Source organism: Neodiprion pinetum, chromosome 5 (assembly GCF_021155775.2).
Source record: "Neodiprion pinetum isolate iyNeoPine1 chromosome 5, iyNeoPine1.2, whole genome shotgun sequence".
NCBI lineage: Eukaryota > Metazoa > Arthropoda > Insecta > Hymenoptera > Diprionidae > Neodiprion > Neodiprion pinetum.
In genome coordinates, this window is record NC_060236.1 from 17,434,561 (window position 1) to 17,451,606 (window position 17,046).

At 36.0% G+C, this 17,046-nt stretch overlaps 1 protein-coding gene and 1 long non-coding RNA gene across 5 annotated transcripts in view; one reads left to right on the forward strand and one right to left on the reverse strand.

Moving 5' to 3' along the window:
- LOC138190951 (UPF0489 protein C5orf22 homolog) overlaps positions 1–17,046 on the reverse strand; it is a 243,378-nt gene that overhangs the window by 196,084 nt on the left and 30,248 nt on the right. The window lies entirely within an intron of this gene.
- LOC124218806 (uncharacterized) overlaps positions 1–17,046 on the forward strand; it is a 42,457-nt gene that overhangs the window by 10,808 nt on the left and 14,603 nt on the right. The window contains exons 2-3 of the long non-coding RNA XR_006883181.1: positions 14,191–14,536; positions 14,642–14,721. This is a non-coding gene — a long non-coding RNA (uncharacterized lncRNA). The remainder of the gene's footprint in view (positions 1–14,190; positions 14,537–14,641; positions 14,722–17,046) is intronic.

The following is a 17,046-nucleotide window of genomic DNA, read 5'->3' on the forward strand; positions in this document are numbered from 1 at the left end:
GAGTCCGACGCGCATTGACACTTGACACCTGATGTTTGGCTGCCGGGTTTACGGGCAGTAATATGGGGATTCGATTTAATGACCGAAGCTCGACGGCGTTCTGAAGGCGGCGATACTTGGAGTAATGAGTGCCTATGCTTGAACGACCGGATACGTGATTTACACCTAAAATATACCGCAGCTTGTCGGTAATTCTACGAGTCGAGTCCGAGTCGTTGCCACTGCAGCGCGTGTGAAATAAATTTGACTATCGCGCACCTGGATGAAGATGTGGCCAATTTTTTATTAATAATTGATATCGCGATGTTGATAGTGTAAAATTTTTTACTCGCCCACGACGGACTGATTTTCACTATTATGAAGATACTGTTCAGTCGAGATCATTTCCAAACGTTGGAAATGAAAAATAGTGAAATTATTAAATGGACCAAACAAACGCGACTGCCATCAATTTTTTGTCAAGTTGTATCAGACCCAAATAATGCCATCTCGATATCGTAAGAAACAAAAACAAAAAAAAAAATCAAAAAACTCAGTCATCTGGAAATTTTTGAATAAAATATTATGCTTTCTTAATTTTAATGCAAAAGCCATGCCACGTAAACGGATTATCTGCATATCGGGCATTCCATATCAACTTGATCGATGATTTTGCCTCACCGTATTTGATTAGCCTCAGAATTTTACGTACGATTCTATGGTCACGAAAAAGGGCTTCTTAATTTTATCAGATTTTTTCCTACGACCCTTAATTTTTAACGATTATTCAAATTTATCTTGGAGTTGGCAGTTTTTGAAAATCTCAAAAAATTCTCATCAATCTTATTTTTTATCCCAAATATTCTGACACCCGACTGACGCTCATGCTGGGAGATTTTTTCTTCTATTTTTTTTTCCAGCTCTTCAAACATTTGAAAAAAACAAAACACAATGTCTCAACGTTCCGAAAATTCTCAAAGAATTATCGAAAATTTGATATTCAACTCTGAATCTTTTTCCGTAAAGACGCAGAATTTTCGGTAATTTTTCGCGAATTTTCGGAACGTTGAAACATGGTATTTTGTGTATTTTCAAAATGTTTAAGGTGGTAGAAAAAATAAAATAAGAAACCGCCCCACCAGGTGACGAATGTCAGAATGATCGAGATGAAAAATACGATTTTTGAGAATTTTTTGAGATCAAAAAACAAAGCCAATCTTTAGATAGATTTAAATGATGATAAAAAAATAACGGTTTTAGGAGAAAATCTGAAATAACTAAGAAACGCTTTTTTGCGACCAAAGAACCGTATAAAAAATCATGAAACAAATCAAAAATGGTAATAGAAAATCATCGGTCGAGTTGACATAGAATGCCCCATATGTACTGAACTCTGATTTTGATTGAAAAAATTACTCGTGATAAATGAATATAGTCTGTATACGATAAACTATATGCTTAATTTCAAAATGCATTAATTTCATCGAAAATCCACGTTCAGTGAATACTGTAGAAATTGGTTATGAAAAAAAATGATCCATTATTGTTGGAATTGGGCAAACTATACGAATTTGGTATTGAGGAAGTTGGTGAGTGAAGAATTGATGCTTATTGTTCCCATATTTTTTTATGAAATACAAATATCGAAAATTTTTCCCAAATATCGAATTTCGTTTCGGATCACTTCGAAATGGTTGAAAGTGTTGTATAATTATTTTGGTGAGAAGACTGTTGGTACGATTTCACTCCAACACGATTGTTTATAACGTTGTTATCGATAAAAATGGCATTCTGCAAGATTGGGCCAATGCCAATCCGGATTTAAAAAAAAAAAAAAACGGAAATAGCAAATTTACTATTGACAGTAAAAAATCGTTTCAGTAAATTTGTGAAAAACGGTTTCAGATTAGCCGTCGTGGACTGAAATCGAACGAATCTGGACTAAATCTTTAAATGTTTTCAATCAGTTTGAATGGAATGTCAATAACTTGACTATCCTTTTCAATAAAAATATTTTTCGTCCCGAATTTTAAAAACATCATCGATTACATAAATTTGTTGATTTTTCAATGTTCGACGATCTGATCAATAAATTAGCGAAAAGTTATTGAATTTCAATTCATCAAGATCCTTGATAAAAATACACGATACTGTAACCCCATCTCAGATTATCAATCACCGAACTATTGGATCGAAATTGACTGTTTTCAACTTTACTCGTACTATAGGGTCAATTTTTTGCGAAATATCGCCAGAACCTAAGTCATTTATTAATTTTAAACCTCTGTTCACGAAGTTCTCCGTTCCAAATCTTTTTATACGTCCTCAATTCGTCCGGTTTCACATTTCGCCGCTGATTTTGAGGCCGGGATTACGGAACGAGCACAGAGATAAGAAAAAGGTTCTTCCGGCGCTAAAATAACTCCCCGCGATGCGGCGAAGCATTACAACGGTGTCAAAGGTTAATCGGGGTTGCTATACGTCATGCTAACCCGAGATCTTAATTACCGAACAGAGTGATCATCTGCCGTTACACTAATGGTTAAAAATTTGAAGGCAGTTTTTTTTTTTCTTCCCGCGCAGAGAGAGAGAGAGAGAGAAAGAGAGAGAGAGAGACAGGAAGGAAAAGAACCTGACGTGCGGAGCATTGGAATCTGTGAAAGGTGAAACCGCACGTTGATGCAGAGGACATTTTTTTTTCTCTTCTGTAATAATTGATGTACTGTGATATAATATTTGAAAAATATTATCAGGGCATTTATCTGTAGAAGCTAATTAATTCATTCAACGAACATTGCTTTACAATTGAAAAACATTTTGGCGCAAGTTCAAGGGATAAATTTGGCACGTTGAAAATTTGACCATTTGTTTTTTATCTATTTCAATCTTGTATCGGGTCGAAGAAAAAGATTTTTCGCACCTCTTTGCACTCGCAAAACCAAAACCAAGAAACTAGATGAAGATTGATCCTCGAAAGGATTTGAGGAAGAAAATTGATCTAAGTTGGACAAAACCCACTCTTGGTTTGTATTGATTTCACGTCGATTTCCAAATTTCCTAAACTAGAAGCAACAAATTTTTATTTATGAAAAATGTAAAACATGATGAAAATAAAAAATAAAAAATGATAAATGATGCAAAAATTTGAGTAAATTTTCTGGAAAACGAAAAATTCACGCTTTGAAATATCTCATCGTAAATTGACGGATTCCTGTAGTGTTCGAAAGAATGGGTGTCTGATTGAGCGACTCCTTCGACGAATAAATTACTCGTTGGCTGATTGCAACGTTGTTGCGAAATACTCGATTGAAAAACGAACGCGCCTCGCGGAAATCTGAAGAAAGGATATTGTGATGAGATAATTCGCGAAGAGTGAACCGCGTGGCGCTTATTGCCAAGTGAAACGGGGAGAATTAGCAACGTAAAAGGTAGGATGGCTTTTAATTCCGTGCGGGAGATGCTCGGCTCAGTGAATTTGAAACTTTTACCATCCCGCATTTACAAGGCCGTAAAAAATTTCATGGCCTCTAATAGCGGGCGGCAAATTCTACCCCCTGTACTTAACGTCCGGTGCAGCAGCAGCCTCTCGGCGAATCCCGCAGATCATGCAGCTCGTACTTTACCGGCACCCGATCATCCAGCAAAACCCGATGAGAATAAAACATTCCCTGCAAAAACTGAGGGAAATTTCTATCGCGGTCGCAATACGGTATAATAATCGAAAAATTCAGTTACGGCCACAAAATCGTCATTTGTTTTTCAACTGTGAGCAGAAAAACCTATTATCCGTATGTTTTTATTATTTTTTATCATGTCGATATATGTGGGGAATTTCATTCGAGCCCGACCGACGTCTGATTTTGATAAAAAAAACATTTTTGCAATTATACCGTACTCCGAAACAGTACTCTGAATTTTTTCAGATTTTTTTTCAACTGCTCAATTATTTATAAGTATGTAAAGTGGCTTTGAAAAGAATGTTTGTTTTTTTAAATTCTCAGAAATTGAATTATCTATTCCCAACATTTCAAGACCGAGTCCATAAAGGGCCGATTTTTTTTCGAGGAGGCTGCTTAAAAATATTTCGCCACTTGTTAAATTTGTACAGTACGAAGATATCTTCAAGAATACAAACGTATAAAATATTGAAAGTATAATCAGAAAATTAGGCATGTATGCTGCATTTCAAATCACTCCAAAATAGTGTGAAATCAAGCAGATTTATTCAATTTCATTTTACGCTGGGTCATTTTATCGATATTACAATTTTTTCCATCAAATCTATTCCAGCGACTTTGTAAAAAGTACTCGTCCAAATAAAATGAGCCGTCGTATATTTAAATCTAACGAATTTACGATATTTTCCAGCAGTTTGAAAAGGTTTAAAATAAGGGTTCAACATCCAACGCTTTCGTACGAAATTCCAATAATAGCTGTTTTTATTTTTTTATTTTATAAAAAACCCTTTGAAATTTACAAATTTAATAATTCGATGAATACTCAATGTAGTCTCATGAAAAAATTATTATCAAATATTGATCTTCGATCGACCAACCTCTTTAAAGGACAAATGTGAGTTCGGAGCTATCGAGATAAATTTCATTAATTATTTTTGTTCGTGTTTTGTGTAAATGATGCGATTTTTTAGTCACTGCACGGCTTGAAGAAGTTAGTACCACAATTTAAGCCTGATTCTAGACACGGCGACAAAAAAAGTCACGCCAAGACTAACAAATTGAAAAGATTTCGCACACTTCACAAAGACTCTTGAGCCTAATAAACTCAAAATTTAAATTGATTCACAAATAATCATAGCATATGATACCGAAAAAATCGATAGGCTATTAACTTCTTAAAATCGTTTATAACAAACCGCATATATGAAAAAAATTCTCTTAAAATCGCTTAAAATCGTTAACTGAAGTCACGTTAAAACATGCTCGAAATAATAAAAAAATCTTGGAAATTGAGATAATGTAAAATCGGATGTATTTACAGAAAAGGCGTTCGTCAATCAATTTTTCGAATACAACCCGCAAGTCGTATTAAAAATTGACTCTCGTCATTTCAGCAGCATGAGTCGAAAACTTCGTATGTATTGTCAAGAGGCGTTGTTTCGTTCACAGAGTTATTATTGCGAACCGGTAACGAGGAGAGAGTCGCTATAGAAGGGTGCTGGGGAGGGTGAGGGAGAAGAAAAATCGACACACGAATACAGGGTTCGTACGTTTTTTGGAACCCAAAATTCCCAGACTTTTCCAGGTGTTCCAGCCTGAAAATAGGATTTTTTTCAGTAACCTTCCAAAAACTATGCCGCTGATTAATGAGAATTTTTTTGCTCATTAATACTAATACCTTCAATATCACCTAGTAATTAATTTACCGTCCGACTACTAATTTACAAACAACAGCCAGCGATTTTCAGTAATAAAAAAACGAAAGGAGGTTTGATATCAAGTAATTTACGTACAAGAACGAGTTCGTTTCTTCAAAAAACTTAAAATTCCAGTCTTATTTTCAAAATTCCCTGACTTTTCCCCGAGTTTTCCCGGTTTTCCAGGTTTTCCCTGTGCGTACGAACCCTGGAGTAATAAAATCGTAGGCAGTCGGCAGCGATACCTGGCCATTTACCCATCAACCCACATCGTCCGGCTATGCATGTCCGGCAAACACACCGAACGATGCCCGCTGCGATGCTGATTACGAGTGTAAGCCTGGCTGCAGGTGTTGGTTTCTATCCTCGAGATGCCTGCACAGCCGTTACACACACCGCGTGAACAATCGGTTAAATTCTTACCGCCACGCTGGCAGTGCGGGATTATTATCAGCTCTAACGGTTCGCTGCAACTGCACATAGAACGTTGGGTATGTAATACCGTCGACAAATCGATACACACAATGGTGATCGTCTCTTGGCGTTAGACGGATCCAAGAACGCCACAGCCGATGGATTGACACTTAATTTTCTACGGTTAGATTCCGAGACTTTTGAACCCGCGACGCGGCACAGCGTGTATAATATTTAATGCTGAAATATGTACTCGAGTACACTCTGGAATTGTTGTACAATACATTGTGAATCGCTTTAGCTTGATGCGCATGCGCTACGATTCGAGAGCGGTTGTTTGCCAGGATGGCCAACCGTCACTAACGTAACCTCAAAAATTTCTCACTGCTTGTCGCTGGCAGTTGCGCGGTCAACACCGGCAGCTGTAAAAATATTTTAGGTTACATGCATCGCGGCGAATTGTCGTCTGAATTTATGACGGTTGGACACCCTGGCAAACGTATACTCGTACATGGAGCATGGACCCACATTCCGGGTGTTGGTGAAAAATCAGAAACACCGAAAATCAGAATGGTCAGAATTTCGAACATAAATATATCGAAAACTTACAATTACGAAATAATAAAGTGGTGAATCTTTGTTAAGTCAGAAATAATGGAAATAGGATGTAAAGGTATCGAAATTTGAAGTTATAGAATTTAGATTACACAACTGGTGAAAATTCTGAAAGGCCATTAGCGGAATGACGCAACTGCGATTGCTCACAAACACAAATAAATAACCTTGGGATGGATCATAAAGTAGAATTTTCTATTAGTAAATAATCTTCTAGTAAGCTCGAAGTGAAAAAAAAAAAAAAAAACTCAAAAACATCCAATTCCTGGAACTTTTCGCAAATTTTTCTAGAATTTTGCACACGACCATTCGTTTTTAATTTATTTTAATTCATTGAAACTTATTTAGACGTAATTCATTCCAAACAGTTTAACTGGATTGTTTATTTTTTAATTTTAATGGAACATTCGACGATCTGAATTTACCTATAATTGAGAACTTGGAATACCTGTCCGTGCCTAAAGCAAAACAGTAAAACTTTTTTGCTCGCCTAGCTAGTTTAATAGTTTTTACCTTTCAAAAAAAATAATTAGCTCGAGAAATAGAAGCCACCTATCTTTTTGTGAAAAAAATTTTTTTTACGGTATCTGATACTTCATAAATCATTACAAATTTTCCAACCATTCATTAATCGCTTTTAACTTGTTTGGTTAATCAAACTTGAAATCTTGAAATCCTGCATGAGAAAATCTCTCGGAAAATCTACTCAAAATCCTCAAAGAGATAATTCCCAATTTTCGTTGAAATTGATACTGAAATTCTCTGTCTCGGAAAAAAAAACTCTCGTTGATGAATTCTAATGGAGACAAATTGACGTCCAAGTTTCCTGTATTTTGGAGACATCGTTTGTGAGTAAACTTAATTAAAAAGTCATCGTACCGCAATTGAAGAATATCCTTCGCCATAAGCATACACGCATTATTTTGAGAGTTTCATAACTTCTACGTAAGTTCCCGAAATGTTTTGAAGTGTTCGTAGTGATTCTTTTCAAAAATTCACCAAAAATCCTGTTGGCAGTTGATTTGTTTCAACAATCCATAGGTCGAATTAACTTCCTCGACCAAAAGTCTGGGAATATTCGAGTGTAATCGAAGCGCGCAATTCGTCATGCGGTACGAAACGGAATTAAAAGATCTTGAAATTCGTGCGAGGCACTTGAGATCACCGCATCATCAGAGGCTAAATTTATTTACCGCGTATCGACAGTCGAGAGTGTTGAAATTGCAGGTTAAAATAAGCGTTTTATAGAGTTGGATAAAAAATTGGTCCGATGATTGTTGTAATCTTGTGAAAATTGTGCGTAGCTGCCGAGCTCGTAAATTCCCAATATCCCGAAGTAGGCAATGAAAGTTCAAGAGGGAACAACAAAACAAGCGTCCGGTTGAAACAGGCCGTGGGTAGATTCACGAGCTATTGCCACAGTCGCATATATATATATATATATATATATATATGTACCTACATTCATCTGGTTGTGTAAAACTCTATTCCCGCAGCACTTGCGGCTATTATTCAACCATTCCCATAAATCATTGTATAATAAATATTACCCGCATGCAGCGGTTGGGGTCCAGGATCGAAGATGAGGAGAGAAAGAAGAGAATGAAAAAAAAAAAAAGAAGGCAAGGATAAACGAAGAAGAGGAGGAGATTGGGCTCAATATAAGACACTGTAAAGTTACGTGCCAGAACGGAATGCCTTGACCAGTACCGATAATAAAAATTTAAAAAAAAAAAAAAAAACGGGAATCGCGTGTTTTACTTTTCCTCTATTCACGTCTCGCACAGACATCATGGACGGTGTTCTTTGCTGGCGCAGCTTCTCTCGGAATTCGACGAGGTTGTACAGTTGAAAATCCCTATTTTTTCGTAAGTTTACTATAAGATATTCGGATGTCGAATATCTACGAACTTGTTACATATTACCTAGGCTGTGATGTTTTCCTTCGAAATACAAAAAGAAAGACTAAAATTGTATACAAGATCAAGAGACAATTTTAATTTGCTTTTTTTTTTTTCACCACATTCGTATCGCTGAATATGCAATTTTTCAACGTTCTACTGGTATTGACTTTTAGTGAGAGAATAAAAAAATCTGTACCACTTAATTTGTGAAAATCAGGTGGCCGAATAAGTCATCGGAGGGTAAAATCGAACGAGTGGAATAAATTTTTCACCGTTTCTCAAGCGAGTGCAAATGAAAAATAGATATTCAAGCTCTTGTTCGTAATTCGAGTATACTTTTTTTTTTTTCTTAGCATTTCTAGGGGAAACACAATAGCTTACAAACGGTAATAATTTGACAAATATTCGCTATGCGACCATACTGTTAATATGTTACCAAAAAGGTATTGATTTTCAATTGACCGGTTTTCTCAAGGCTCGAAGTTATGATAAGGAATCCAAGACGAGTATAATTAACGTTATGTTGATACTAGCGTTTCGGTATTTGGCAAAATCACAACTTTCTCAAGTCGATATCACAAAAATTCGCAATTTCGCATAACCTTAGAGTCAAAGTAATACTTGAATACTTTCTATCGAACCAGATGAAATGATTGTTGTTCGGACCATAGTTATACTCGTATATTTGAATAATCTTTTTGAATTTTGGAGTTTAGAACAACTGGATGTTCAAAAATTACGTCAAACAGTAAGAAGCAAACTTTTTACGCTATTGTACTTACAGCCGCCTTTTTCTAATATCTTGCAATAAAAAAAAGTCTGAAAGATAGTTCGAAGTTTGTATTATTGACCACAAAAACCTGCATCCAAAAATTCCTCCTAGATTTTAACGAAAAAATTCGGGAAAACGTAAAAAAAAAAAAGTGCTCACCCTAGAATCCTCCCTTAAGACCGTAGCTTGAGTTATCAATATTTCACTGATTACTTTTCTACGTTACCATTGTATCGCTGCGGAAACACCGTTTTCTGAATTTTACTTTATTCTCGCAAGCGAATTTAGAAACGGTTAAAGAATTGATATAATTTTGTAATTTATATCTCAACAACAAACGATCCATTTCAATTGGGGCTTATTTTATTTAAAATTATGCACATCGAACTTCACGTTCATATTTTTTTGACTGCAATCAATTAACAGTAAACATTGGTATTGATAATAATGTCAACCATTTCGCTGCATGACATGCTTTGTAGTACCTACGATATCGCAAAACTGACGCTACCAATTCACTTCAAATTCAGTGACAGTGTTTTCGAATAGTTGTCCTCTTTGCCACTATCCTACTTTTTTCATTATTTCACTAGTCAATTAATTGCCTGAATAGAAGAAGTCGTGAATTTTTTATGAAAAATCGAGGTTCGACTTCAAACTTTCATCGCTTTGTGTGAAAATCGAAAGAAACTGAAATATTTTTAGACGACTTGCGAAGCTCTTGCAACCGAAATGAGTCCAAAAACATTGAAATGGGAATGAAAACACCAGCATTCAAACATTATAAACTTTGTCCTGATGAAAGCTTTTCTCAAATCGTTGATATCTTGACTTATCTCATTCGAATTTTCTCAGATTAACTTCCAACACACGTAAGGGTTGCTATTTCATTAGTGTTCACTATATCATTGTGGCAAACAGCGTTGCTTGAGATTTTTACAAACGATTTTTTCTCTCTTCCTAACTTTCCATCCAACTAGTCCAACCAATTCCTGATCATCAAGCAAGTTCAGAATAAACGACCATGCTATTTTATACCTTTCTTCAAAACAAGTTCTCATTAATTAGCGTTATTTATTAAGACATTAATTTCAGTTTTGTAAATTCACTCTTGAAATCCATACCAGGCAGATAAATATACGTATAAGGTAACGCGGTATACTCAAACCATAAGCAATTATTCCCGCTCGTTCCCCGATCCGTCTATTATCTGTTATTACGTCAGATGTTCGCGGTGGTCAATTATAAGATTTTAATTAGGGGTCCATGTCGATGCGCGGAGTGCGTTTTGCGTTCGTGTGTGTTAGCGTGTATAAGAAAGGGCAATTTTTTTGGCTTCGAGGCAGAATTTTAAAGAGAATATTTTAAAATCTTAATTAACTTTCTAGCGGCAGCTCGGAACTCACGCGAAATTAACGGGCCTAATTGCAAGGGCCGGTTATACTAACAACGCGAATTATTAGCGAGTGAATGATTCAATTTCAAAAATATACGGGAAATTCTCATCCGAGAATCTACCGACCTGCGTAATTACGGTTTAAATAATTACTGTGACACACCGCTTATTATAAACCGACTATAATAGATACACGGTGTGGCCGATGACAAAGAAAATAATAACCGTGCATAACGCTAAGCGTTACGCAAGTAATGCGATTTTTTAATACAATCCATTATGCAAACTACGATAATTATTTTGTCGAGATCGCATTCGAATCGAGTTTGTTTCTTCTTCTAGCACCATGCGACTGCTTTTGAACTCAAACGATAATGATGATTTAATGTTAATGATTATCAGACTGTTTAATTGTCACTGAAAATGTTTCTGCTCTGCTCTGGAAATTAGTAAATCTGTATATCGAACGAATTTATTACAGTCGATCAATTTTGTCGATGACAGAATCACCTGCAGTTTAAAATTTCAAAGCAATGACGAGAAAATAGTCGAATGAAAATTCAAAGTCAAGTTCTGAATATTTTACACGTCGGAACTTTTCTTTTTGGCGTATCTATCAACAAGATAATATAGCAGCTACAAATTGTCTCGTTTCGTTATATGTGATTTAAACATTAGCTCCGAATTCACAGATAATATTACTAACAAATCCTCATGATGGATTTTCTAATCGCTTGCTTTTCTGATTTAATTCGTTTCACCTCAACTAAAATACAGCGAGGAATATGATCTGGTATTTGAAAAAAATAACTCCGGTCGTTAGTTTCTTATGCCAATTAATCACTATTTTTAAACGTTGTGATTTTTTTTCTTGATGATCAAGTGTTTAATTATTTTAGGAAATATTATTCGACTTTCAGTAATAGCTTTTCTCGAACTGTAGTGAATATACCGAAAAAAAAGTACCAGAAACTTGAATTTTTAATTCGAACATGAAAAAACTCCAAACTGTTCGAAACGGTTCACAATGAAATTACATAGATGCGATCTTTCGTATCACAAGATCGGAGAAAAATAACGAAACTAAAAATAAGTTCATTTGATCGATTTAAACGAATCATATTATTAATTTTACTGAACTTTGGCGAAACGTGGAATGAAGAAATCGAAAAGTTTAGGAAACTCTCACTGAGATTGAAATTTTTAAACGCTGTGTTTTGAAGCAAAAACACCCAGTTGGGCGAACAATTTCAGAAGACCGACATTATTATATCATTATTCACAAAATTTTTATTTTTTTTGAATCATCTCTCAATTTCCGTTTATGAAATGACGGTACCTCAGAAACTTCAAAAAAAAAAAACACATAATTTTCAGAAGTCTTCTAGAATTTTCTTAGAATTTAATAGACGACCTTCCGTTCTCAATTTATTCTAGCTGACTGTTACATATTTAGATACAATTCATCCCGCAACGTTTCACTCGATTCTTCAAATAGTCTTTTTTTTTTTTTACTTTTGTTTTGACGTTTACTCGTTTCTTCGTCAGTACCGTTCTTCATTTCAAAGTTTTTCTCCTACGCGACAATTTTCCCCAGTTTTCCCTATTCGAACGCGTAATAAAAGAAACTAAGCTATTTGGGACTGAACGACACACGAGCTTTCTTGTTCGTCCAACTGGCTTCGATTCAATTTAATAAACTTTAATTTCACTTTTCAAATCTTCGTTGTATCACGTTTTTGGTTGAAGAAAATTTTCGGGCTGACTGTACATCCCGTGCATGCCTAATTTGTAAGTGGTTTAATCGTACGTATGGCGTACATACACATATTATACATATGAATATACATACCTAAGCAATTGTTAATACGTCAGTACATATTACACATACATACAGGCACGTCGGATACACATACGGCTTTATCAACTATTGCCAATTATCGTTATTATTTTAACAACTATTATTGATGATTCCGCGGTACAAATTACTGGTGATGACCGCTCCATTATTATTGCAGAATGATTGTAGCCAGAGGATAGTAAACGTGTCGGTTATAATAGCGCGATAAAAGTTATACCCACAGAGGGGAAAAACAAGTTGGACGTTTTTATGTATATACTAGGATAGTCCTTGTCTAAGGGTAGAAACATTTTTTACTGCTACGCTCCCCAGACCAATTTGGAATGATGAAAAAAAAAATATGTGTAAAGTTTCACGAATAATTCGAATTCGGATTCCTTGCTGAGGCGCGCCTGATGTGGCTATGGTCAGGTTAATATCAGGCACGCCTGATCTGACTCTGAGCAGGCTCAGGTCAGGCAAACTCTACTACGGTGCACCTGATCTGACCCCGACCGACCCTGACGCATTGCAAGTACCGCGAGTCGCCACCAGTCGTCGTGAAAGTCCTTTGCGTTCTCATGATAAAAGTATCAGATGACTTGTAATAAAGTGTGGCCACCCACCGGCAAAATCATGCGAAATATCATTTCGCAATTCAATATTTTCATAGACATCTGTCTACAGATATCAGATTCTGATTCTACTCGTCTTTCGCTTGGCATCCACGTAGGACTAAGTAATTTCTCGCGTTATTTCAAAAATCAACAAATTTGAACATTTGTTGCCCGAGTTTGATCAGGTAGTGCCCTCAGTTTGCCCTGATAAACGCTTGATGAGGCCATTATCCATTTCTGATCAGGGACTGAACGCATCGAGCCTGAACTCAGCCCGATCAGGGCATTCTGGAACGGTGCACGTTGCATTTCCGGTCAGGCTCTGATCAGGCGGTGATGAAAATTTCCACGCGGGTTGTTGAGGCATGAGTCACCATTGACGTAGCGGCCTGAAACTTTGCACAGTGTAACGATTTTAGTTTCTTCTACAATCTACGCAATAAAATCAGACAAAGACATAAACACATAAAATCAGACACCAAGAGAAATTGAGTCATTTGTACGATTTTTGGAATTTCTTTTTTTTTTCTTTTATTTCTCCACTCTTTCTTAAATTCGTTATTCTACGGTGACAATATAAAAGGGACGCTACTCGTCGCAGGTCTGACGAACTTAGCCTGATTGAAAAAAGAAGATAAGAAAAAAACACTTAATAAATGACACACAGACGTATAAATTAAAAAATAAAACGACGAGTGAGGAGAAAATTGTCCGTAAAATAAAATTGAGACGAGAGAGGTTTTTTAGTCGGACATGTAGATATGTACCAGAAGACGGTGATGATTTTAAAAATGAATAAAAAATATTGTGATTGAAGTCTGTGTATTCTCAGTCCTATATTCTGTTAAAATTTCTACCTGGCCAGGATTTACGCTTCAACTCACTATTGTCACACGTCTTATATTCTCTGTCTCTCTCACTCTGTGTTTTCTCCTATTTTCACTGCATATCGTCACAATAGTTTATTTTTTTTTTTTATGATTTGGAACAGGTCTGGGGGTGATCACAATGAAAATTTTGCCGACCCTCAAATAAGGCCACCCTATAACATAATATAAACCGCGCCGTAAATTGATAAAGAAATTTGAGGTAAGTTGAGAAGTAGGGAATCAGCCGGACAATATGAATGATCAAGTTCTGCAGATCGGTCAAACCTGAGGTAGCCTCTCGTATCCTCTATTTTCATTTGACGTTCAAGTCGTTCATACCCTGCAGCTTTTTTGACCTCGATTTTTCTCACGTTATTCTTTTTCACGGCCATTCTTGCTGGCGTTTAAAGGGTGGGTAATGATTCCTTAAAACGAGCATCATGCGCCTGCTGCCGAGCCCTGATCGATGCAGCTCTTACCCTTATTTGGGCCGAAGTTTATCGGCCGTATTTCTACCGCTGCTTCTCTTGCAATGCTGCTGAAGTTACGCCGCAAATAAAGAATCGAGGGTAAAGGTATACGACTGCTCGTGCCTGCCTTCTTCATCGGAACACCTTTGTCTCTCATGATTAAAAACACCACAGCTGGGAAGACGACGCGGTCGTAAGGCGAGCCTGCTGCCGGGATGGACAAACCCTTTTTTAATCGCCGAGCGTATAAGATGCAATTAAACCAGCTCCAGGCCGTATTATAAAGGTATATACCACGTATATACACGTATTTGCCAATTGCCCGAAGTAAATCATATGTTGGCAATTAATGCGCGTCTGTTTTTCAGCAATAATATCGTACAATTTCCAGGATAATTGGAAAGTCACAAAGCGACATGGGGCACTTAATGGCCGCTGAAACCCGCCAAAACAAGTGGATTTGGGCTGATCGTGAGTAAAATAATAATAATATGAATGATAATAATAACAACGTCACTATCTCATTAGAATTTTGGAAATCTAAAGTCAAATTCGAGATCAACGACCCAAAAAACCAACAAATATCAATCTTCTTAAAAATCTAAATGGTCTTAGTTTTTTTTTTTTCACCATCTCGTATACATTAACTTCGAATGTTGCAAATCTGACTTTAGATTCGTGCGATTAGTGATCCAAAAAACCTTACATTACGAATCTTCATTCAAATCCATCCATTCATTCTCCAGATATCGTAATTTTTATTTTATTTTTTGGAATTTTGTTATTCATATAGTTCAGAAGTACTGAACCGATCAAAGCCAAAATTTGATCAGTTCCAAGTCTTAAAAATTCACGTCGATTGAGACGAAAAACATGAAAATCTAGGTGACTACATTTCGAGATATCATCGGGCGAAAAATTTATCACACATACATAGATACGTACAAACATCCAGACGTGAATCCGAAAATAGTCGGAGGTGAGTTTTTAGATCCTTAAATGTCGAGATCTCGTGAAAACTCAACTTTTCACTTTCGGGGTGTTTACAATAACTTTGTATTTTCTCTGAAAACAGAGAAACGGGAAGTTAAAAAACTGTACTTTGCATAAAATTATGGTAAACCTTAGTTAATTATGGCTGTAATAATTTTAATCGAGCTTTTCGATCGACTGCGAAAAACGACACACGCAAAATAATACAGGTTGCATATTTATAGTGAATTAATGCTTTGTTTGAAAATGTTTTGATCAAATCCAGAATTCATGTCAGGTGAATTTAATAGAATTCTTTTCTGATCTGAATTGTTACGACTCAACTGTTTCCACCGAGATTTATGGTCTTTTGTTAAAACTTGTCCCGGCTTGATTAATTTGAAATTTCAGATTCTTGCATTTTCCTTTTGATACTTTGTAAAATAACAAAACCGATTGAAAAAATTTCCAGTAAGATTTCTTCAACTAATTTTGATAGTGAACGTGAGTAAAATAACATCCTCAGAATGTGACGGAAACGAAACCGAGCATATTCAAAGAACACAAGTTGAGAAAATTTTTTATTACATCGGTAAAAAAAATTATAATTCTTTTCGATGCGATTGATTCAAATCCATATTTCCTATCGATACCAATGTTCAATATATTCTCAATTGCCAATGTATATTTGGTGATACAAATTAAATTCCTAATCGCTGTTCTTGCTGCACCCTCAAGTACAAAAACTTACGTTGTTTTCATGTGTGGTATTTCATTTCACTGGCTATCGGATGGTGCCGGCATTCTATCGTGAGGAGTGTTCCTAATTTGGATAGGTGCGATATCTCCGAGCGATTCATCAGGCGTCCTGATGATGTTTCCAATTAGTGTAACTCGATCGTTCAGTGATGGATGTTTCACCACGATATCGGCGCCAGTCGTCGTGTAAATTCCGCATATTCCAACGTCTCTTGCTAATTTTTTATCTTTTTTTTTTCGTTTTTTCGTCGCATACCGAAGTGTTTGTCTCACTTTTTGGTAGTTCACGATAAGACAAAGAATACCGTGGATTTGTACGTGCATCGGCGTTTAGAATTCCTCCAATTCGTTATAATGTTTTTGTACCAGTAAGGAAATTGAAAAAACATTTCTTCAGCCAATTTTTGACCCATACCAAATTGTGTTCTTTCTTTGAGAAAATGTTTGGTGTATTTATAAATAGTTCGTAACGTCAATATGTCTCGATCAGAGAAATTGTGTGACTGGAAAAAATCTTTTGACAATGAAACAAAGAAATATTGTGCATCTGAAATTATCTGTATTATCGTAAAGTTTCTCTTAAAGTGGAGACAGGATTATTATTTCCTTTTTTATTGTCTTTCATGATGATACTATTCTTGTTGAATCAGCAAAACTTCAAATTTAAACACGTTATTATGCATTTCGTTGTAACGTATCATACTGATTTTCGAATTATCCAAACCTCATAGAATCTGGAAGGCTTGAAGAAAAATCTGAAACGAATTCATGTAGCAGTGGACAATTCCATCTGTGGCAATCCTTAAATACGATTCAAAGAATGAAGTTTCGTATTTTCAGATATCCAGGTACTTTTCCCTGTGAGAGCTTGCGACGTGATTTTACACGCATCGAGCCAGTTTGAAAATCGACAGCGTCGAAGCGTAAAAAAAAAAATTGTACGTAGAAAAATCCCGACTCGAACCGGAGATCGACGCAGTTTCAAAAGAGGAGCGAACCGGCGCAATGAAATTGCGTTATTACAATAAAATTCCGTACAAGTAAGCTCGGTATTAAAAAATGTCC